Below are 8,831 nucleotides of genomic sequence, written 5' to 3' on the forward strand. Positions count from 1 at the left end.
CGGCCTTTGAGCGTTAATAAGGCCTCAACCGGGAGGAAGGCAGAAGTCAAACATGCCCCTTACAGGAAGGGTGAGCTCAAGGCAATAGGCAAAGAAGAGGACTCAGTCCCAAGTTCCGCATATCGTACAAGGAATCGATAAGCATATCTATAGTGGCCAAAAAGTTGAGGTTGCCCCAAAAACATGGTGATATTTCTTCTAAGTCTAACTCCCCTTCCCCTTCAAAAATCCCTAGTGATAGTGAATGTGAGATACCTTGTGAAGGTGACTTATTGGTAATATGTGGCAAGTACAAAAGTAGTGGAGAAGTTTGGATTACCCACTATCTCTCATACAAAGCCCTATGAACTACAATGGCTCAGTGTCGAAGGAGAAATCATGGTTAATAAACAAGTTCTCATAACTTTTGCTATAAGAAAGTATATAGATATGACTTTATGTGATGTTGTGTCAATCGAAGCAACACATATTCTTTTGGGAAGGTCATGACAATATGATAAACAAGTTCTACATGATGGCCTAACCAACAAAATGACTTTTACCTTCCAAGGGCACAAGATTATCTTATAACCTCTCTCTCCCAAAGAGGTTCATGAGGACCAACTAAAAATGAAAATAAAAAGAGAAAATGAAAAATAGAAAGAAAGAAAAGATAAACCGAGTCACACCATATCATCTTCCACCACTGAATCAATCATTGGGGGGGAGGGAGGGGGGAGTAGTAAGTGAACGTGGTGATCTCTCTTCTAAGTCTAATTCCCCTTCCCCTTCAAAAATCCCTAGTGATAATGAATGTGAGAGACCTTGTGAAAGTGACTTATTGGTAATATGTGGCAAGTACAAAAGTAGTGGAGAAGCTTGGCTTACCCATTATCTCTCATACAAAGCCCTAGAAACTACAATGGCTTAGTGTCGAAGGAGAAATCATGGTTAATAAACAAGTTCTCATAAATTTTGCTATAAGAAAGTATAAAGATAAGGTTTTATATGATGTTGTGTCAATGGAAGCAACACATATTCTTTTGGGAAGGCCATCGCAATATGATAGACAAGTTCTACATGATGGCCTAACCAACAAAATGACTTTTACCTTCCAAGGGCACAGGGTTATCTTAAAACCTCTCTCTCCCAAAGAGGTTCATGAGGACCAACTAAAAATGAAAATAAAAAGAGAAAATGAAAAAGAGAAAGAAAGAAAAGATAAACCGAGTCACACCACATCATCTTCCACCACTGAATCAATCATTGAGGGGGAGGGGGGGGGCGAAGTAGTAAGTGAACATGGTGATCTTTCTTCTAAGTCTAACTCCCCTTCCCCTTCAAAAATCCCTAGTGATAATGAATGTGAGATACCTTGTGAAGGTGACTTATTGGTAATATGTGGCAAGTACAAAAGTAGTGGAGAAGTTTGGCTTACCCACTATCTCTCATACAAAGCCCTATGAACTACAATGGCTCAGTGTCGAAGGAGAAATCATGGTTAATAAACAAGTTCTCATAACTTTTGCTATAAGAAAGTATATAGATATGACTTTATGTGATGTTGTGTCAATGGAAGCAACACATATTCTTTTGCGAAGGTCATGACAATATGATAAACAAGTTCTACATGATGGCCTAACCAACAAAATGACTTTTACCTTCCAAGGGCACAAGGTTTTCTTAAAACCTCTCTCTCCCAAAGAGGTTCATGAGGACCACCTAAAAATGAAAATAAAAAGTGAAAATGAAAAATAGAAAGAAAGAAAAGATAAACCGAGTCACACCATATCATCTTCCACCACTGAATCAATCATTGGGGGGGAGGGAGGGAGGAGTAGTAAGTGAACATGGTGATCTTTCTTCTAAGTCTAATTCCCCTTCCCCTTCAAAAATCCCTAGTGATAATGAATGTGAGAGACCTTGTGAAAGTGACTTATTGGTAATATGTGGCAAGTACAAAAGTAGTGGAGAAGCTTGGTTTACCCACTATCTCTCATACAAAGCCCTAGAAACTACAATGGCTTAGTGTCGAAGGAGAAATCATGGTTAATAAACAAGTTCTCATAACTTTTGCTATAAGAAAGTATAAAGATAAGGTTTTATGTGATGTTGTGTCAATGGAAGCGACACATATTCTTTTGGGAAGGCCATGACAATATGATAAACAAGTTCTACATGATGGCCTAACCAACAAAATGACTTTTACCTTCCAAGGGCACAAGGTTATCTTAAAACCTCTCTCTCCCAAAGAGGTTCATGAGGACCAACTAAAAATGAAAATAAAAAGAGAAAATGAAAAAGAGAAAGAAAGAAAAGATAAACCGAATCACACCATATCATCTTCCACCACTGAATCAATCATTGTATTTTGCTAGTATATATTAAAAAAAACATATTTCACCCTAAATTATTTTAAGCCAACATCACTTATTTTTAATCTTAAATCAACTATGAGGAATAACATTTAGATAATTCTATAAAATATTTAAATTTAAATATAATTTTAATCCCTATAAAATGAGTGATGTTTTTTTTATTTTAGTCGCTATAATTTTTTGCTAAATTTTCATTCCCTTGTTAATTGAAATTATTATTTTTAGTTCTTATGAAATATATGAATTTTAGTTTATTTTTTATAAATAAAATTCGTTGTTTTTCTTACAAAATTTAAAATGATTATTTTTTTATCATTAACATTTATGTTAGATAAATAAGTAACATATATTTTGTTGTTTTTAAAGAGGCTAGTAACTGAAATTATATCACAGTACTTTTAAAGAGTGATACATAATATTAGAGATAAAAGAAATCAATTTTAGAGATACTAAAATTAAAGAGTTTATTTTACAAGGATCAAAATAAAATAATAAAAAAAACTTGCTCATTTATAGGGATTAAAATCATATTTTAGTTTTGGGTTTTGTTCAAATGTTATCACAATAAAGAATTGAAAATGAATAAAAAATCATTAAAACATATACTTTGACAAAAAATATTTAAGCGGTTACAAATTTAATTGATATTTCACTTTATTGATATTTTAAAACATATGTCTAACATTTTTTATTTTCTAACAGAAAACAAAATTTAAATGATAAACCAATTATTACAAAATATATTTAAATAGTTATTATCAATTAATATTTTGATTCTAGGTTACGAGTAGAAAAATAACGAATAAGGAACGAGCTAATTTAAGAATAATACATGTTAGCATGGTTTTAACCTATCAGATATAACATAATACCTTTGAAAAATAATTAAGCTAATGAAACATGTGCTGGTTATTGGTCGCTTCTCCATAGCAATTTTGAGACTGCTCGACTCTAGAGTGGGGAAACAACTTGATTGTTGGGTTTGGATGAAACTTGCATAAATGGTATTTTTCAAGGATGGACCCAAGGCACGCAGAGGGTCGTTATGTAAATAAATCAATATACGTGTTCTTATAAATATATTATAAATATATTTGGAGTGATGAATATAATATTTATTATTATTGTGTATATTTGTTATTATTACAGATATTTATTATCATCGTATATTTGATATTATTATACTTGTTATTATTACGTGGTAATATTTTTTTTTTTTTGCATGCTTGTTGCACGTGGCTAGTTGCTAGTAACCCTAAGAAGATGGGGAGATGCATTGATAACTAGTGGTCTTGCGGATAGCACTGGAAGAATGTTAGTGTCCGTGGCATGCGGTTTTCTGCTAAAAATAAAAGTTAATATGATTATTTTGAGTTAAGATTTGCTTATCTACAGGGAAAGTAGTTGCATTTTGCGTGTGCGGTGATAAAAGGCGATGAAGTCTCCTTGTAAAGGTACGTTGTTTTTGCACACTAGACTGAAAACTGTTTACTTTTGGTGAACCCTAGCTGACTTGATCGTCGGAGTGTAATCAACAGGTAGGGCGCCCTCTATCCCAACAGAGCCTTATTCTAGCATCAAGAAGGAAACCTGGGTCCGCTTCCAGAAGAGGCATTTCCAGGAGGAGGCGTTCAATCTAGTCAATCGGCAGGAGAGTAAACCGGCAAGAACATTTGGCGCCCATCGTGGGGCCCGCTAAAACTTGATCCCAAAACATTCTGGTTCAAGTTTGCAGACGAAGATGAGGAATACGTTGCAAGTACCATCGTGACAAGAAGGAGGTGAGGCTTCTACACTATAGCAGCTTATGGAGACCATTAGGAATCTCTATGAGACCAACGAACAGTCGAGACAGGAGCAAGAAAGAGTATGAGAAGAGTTACGCAAAAGCAATGAAGATTTGCATAGGGACCAACAACAGCGAGATCGGCATATCCCGAGAGGGCGAGATTCAAACCCGCCTGAGAGAGACTACCCCAAGCCTTTCTCACGGGCTATCACGGACGAGCCAGTACTCGCAGATTACGTGACACCTATGATCACTTTCACAAGAGTAGAAGACCCTGAAAGTCATCTTACTACGTTTAATGTCCAAATGATCATCTCGAGTGAGTCAGAAGCAGTGAGGTGCAAGATGTTCATGGGCACTTTCGCGGGTACGATGATACAGTGGTTCAATGGACTCCCAGACGACCATATTACCTCTTTTACACAGTTTGCTAGACTGTTCCGAGAGTAGTTTTATGCCAACCGGGTTAAACCCCCAGTCCTATATGACCTCCTCAATGTGCGCCAGAGGAAAGGGGAGACGTTGAAGGATTATTTGAACCGATTTTGGGCTCTCACTATGAGACTCCGAACTCATGATGAGAACGTCATGGTGTCCGCCTTTGAGCAAGGAGTCGCTCCAGGACCGTGTTGCGATTCCCTCATCACAAATCCGGTAGAGGCTTTCTCTGAAATCAGACGAAGGGCAGTAGCCCACATTAATGTTGAAGAAGTAGTGGTGGCTAGAAACAATGGTTCACATTCTCGGCTGGCTAAGCCGAAGGAGGCTAGCAAAGCTTCCTGGCCTTTGAGGGTTAATAAGGCCTCAGCCGGGAGGAAGGCAGAAGTGAAACATGCCCCTTACAGGAAGGGTGAGCTCAAGGCAATAGGCAAAGAAGAGGACTCAGTCCCAAGTTCCGCATATCGTACAAGGAATCGATAAGCATATCTATATGGGCCAAAAAGTTGAGGTTCCCCCAAAAGGCTTATAGAAATTTGGGGGGAAGAAAGGATATTTGGTGTGAATTCCACAGGGGGTTCGGGCACGATATTGAGCGGTGTATGGCCCTGGGCTACCAGTTGGTCGAGCTGTTGAAAAAAGGTTTCTTAAAGGAATACCTTGAAGCCTATCAAAGTGATCCACAGGGGGAATTTGTCCTACGCGACCAGGTGCACGAGGTCCCAATGCACGCCGAGTTAAATACGATCTCGAGCGGGTTTTATGGGGGAGACAGTACAATCATCAAGATGATACGCTAGAGCTAGATCTCTACTTCACGAAGGCTGACTTGGTAGGTAAAGTCCCTCACAACGAGGACCCGATAGTGATATCCGTTGTTATGGTGGGGAGAAAGGTGCATCTGGTTCTCATTGACCAGGGAAGCTCGACAGATGTGCTGTTTTGGTCCACGTTTGTCAATCTATGGTTGGTTTCGTAGGGGACCAAGTGGAGGTTCGGGGCTATATCGATTTGAGGACGACCTTCTGAGATGAGGAAGCAGCCAAAACTATCGTCATCAGATATGTTGTGGTTTACACTCCCTCTGCTTATAACCTGTTGTTACGAAGGCCCTCGTTGAACAGGTTAGGAGCGGTGGCTTCTACGAAACACATGAAAATGAAGCTACCATCCCTCGAGGGAAAGGTGATTACGATAAAGTCCAACCAGAAGGTTGCTCGAAAGTGTTATGAGTAGCCTGAAGAATAGAACGAGTTTTAATTTTGCCACCATTTCTCATGAGGGAAAGGTGACCGAGGTCCTAGAACTTGAGATAGACCATAAACAACGACCGGGACCAGTTGGTAATGTTCAGAAACGATAAATTGAAGGAAATTTGTTCAAGCTCGGTGCCTCGTTAGGTCGGGAGTTGCAAAACCAAATAGTTGGGGTGATAGCCAAGCACCTGGACGTGTTCGCATGGTCCTCCGCTGACATGCCTGGGATAGACCTTGACTTCCTATGTCACAGATTCACTATGGATAGCAGGGTTCGACCGGTAGTGCAAAGGAAGAGGAAATTTAATGAAGAGAGACGCCTAATTATTAAGACGGAGACTCAGAAGTTGTTCAATGCCGACCATATCCGAGAGATCCAGTACCCTGAATGGTTAGCAAACGTGGTGCTAGTTCAGAAGGCCAACGACAAATGAAGGATGTGCTTCGACTTCACGGACCTGAACAAAGCATGTCCGAAAGACTTTTACCCACTCCCGAGCATCGATTCCTTGGTAAGCAGTGCCTCGGGTTGCCAACTACTGAGTTTCTTGGATGCCTTATCGGGGTACAATCAGATCCGGATGCAGCCAAATGATGAGAACAAGACTGCTTTCATGATAGATCTCGCTAGCTATTGCTACAAGGTCATGCCCTTTGGCCTAAAAAATGCTGACGCTACTTACCTGCGATTGATGGACAGGATTCTCGCCCCCTTGCTCAGGCGAAATGTGCAGGCGTACGTAGACGGCATGGTCGTTACCTCCAAGGAGAAAGAGCAGCATGTGACGGATCTTGAGGAGCTCTTCGCGACCATAGCCAAGTATAACCTGAACTTAAACCCTGAAAAATGTGTGTTCGGGGTGGAGGCAGGGAAGTTCCTTGGATTTATGTTAACCGAGAGAGGCATAGAAGCTAACCCTAACAAGTGTGCCGCCATCATCGAAATGAGGAGCCTTGCCACCGTCAAAGAAGTCCAACAGCTGACTGGACAGATGGCAACTCTCTCTCGTTTCCTATCAACCAGTGGAGACAAGGGTTATCCATATTTCCAATGCCTAAAGAAGAACAATCACTTTGTGTGGACTTCCGAGTGTGAGGAAGCTTTCGTCCCGTTGAAGGAGTATTTAGCCAGCCCTTCCTTTCTCGGTAATCCAATGGAGGGTGTTCCTCTCCGCCTGTATTTTTCTATCACATACCGGGCGATTAGCTCAGTGATAGTGCAGGACCAGGACTAGGTTCAAAAGCCAATTTACTTCATCAGCAAGGTGCTACAGGGGCTTGAGGAACGTTACCAAGCGATTGAGAAAGTTGCACTAGCGGTAGTATTCACAGCTAGGAGATTACGCACTATTTTCACAGTTTCACTGTGATAGTGATGACTAACCTACCCATCCATAAGGTTTTATAGAAGCCTGACATAGCAGGGCGCATTGATGGGTTGTTACCAAATGATGGGTTGTTCTTCTTGGAGATTTGAAAGGGTGGCGGAAGCAAATGGATGTGATGGATCAAGGAGGGCTCATATAGAGCTATGGGTTCCTTGTAGGTGCATGAAAGGTATGGAGAGTGATTGGTTGGGCCATATCACTTGGAGAAAGGTGGAGGTGAAGATCAAAGTGTTTAACCTAGAGAGACTAGACAAGGGAGTAGAAGCTTGCAATATTTGGCAGCAATTTACTCATAAAATTGATCTTATTAAAACATGAGCCAAGCACCCCATTATAAAGGTTCAAGTGCCTTGGAGAACAAGGAGCAAGGGTAGGAAGGGGAATACACAAAAGAGCGGCTGCTAGGGTTTTGACTAAAGTCAATGTCGCACCCTAGGAACAAAGTTCTAGAAGCTAGGTTAACTTCTTACCCTAAAAGGCTTTACTCAAGCTACAATGATAAGCACACCCCCCCCCCCATTATGCTAAAGGAACCCTATTCTACTGAAATTACAAATAAAGAAACTAGCTCTCATGGCTTGGGCTTTACTTCTTGTGGTCCTCTTTGAACATATAAAGAAACATTTCTCTGCCATCAGTAGTATAAAGATGAGGTCTATGAGCAAGCATATGCTAAGTCTGAGGCGCTGAAAAGAAGGGTTGAGTTGAAATAAAAAACCAAGGTCAGACCTAAGCAGTTCTAGGTGGCCGATTTGGTAATGCGAAAAGCTCATCCTTATAAGTTGGAAAATAAGTTGCCTCCAAGGTGGACAAGATCGTTTCGCGTGGTTGAAGTGCTCGGAAACGGCGCGTACAAGTTAGAAACCTTGGAGGGAGGACCTATTCCTCGGACATGGAACGTTGTAACCTCAAGTTTTATTTCAGTTAATTCATCTAATATTTGTTGTTGAACAATACAATGTTAAAGGGTGATGCTCTTTTTCCCTAGAAAAGGATTTTTTAACGAGATCACCTAATAAAAAAGTTGGTTATGATGCACTGTTGCTTTATTTTGTCTTTGTCGTTTGATTGTGATGCATGGTGCGACGACCTTTCTCGGAGAAGTTCTCTGAGAAAATGGTCGTGTGAGCGATTAATTACCATTGGCAGATAAATCGACCTTCCTCGTGAAGTCGAACAGCGGGTAAAGTTGCATAGATGCCTCATCCAGACCAACACAAAATAAGTCGGGCTAACTCGGTGTGAAAGTGATCACTCGGGTCTAGGCGCTTTGTGGGATGAGTAAAGTTGCACCAATAAATCACTTGACCCAGTATAGGGTAAGTCAGGCTAGCTCGGTGTGAAAGTAATCACCCAAGTCTAGGCGCTCTGTGGGGTAAGTGAAGTTACATATAAAGGCCATCCAGTTGGCACATGGTGAGTTAAGCTAGCTCGGCGTGTGAGAAACACTCGATTATAGACGCTGTGTGGGATGAGCCAGTTGCGCAGGTAAATTGTCTAATTGGTGTAGGAAAACTCAGGTGTTGCCAGTCACCTGAGTACAAGCGCTCTATGAGAATGGTTTTTTCAGTTGCATAGCTCAGTCGTCCGAGCATGCGCCATG

The sequence above is a fragment of the Phaseolus vulgaris genome, chromosome 5, assembly GCF_000499845.2.
Source record: "Phaseolus vulgaris cultivar G19833 chromosome 5, P. vulgaris v2.0, whole genome shotgun sequence".
NCBI classification, from domain to species: domain Eukaryota; kingdom Viridiplantae; phylum Streptophyta; class Magnoliopsida; order Fabales; family Fabaceae; genus Phaseolus; species Phaseolus vulgaris.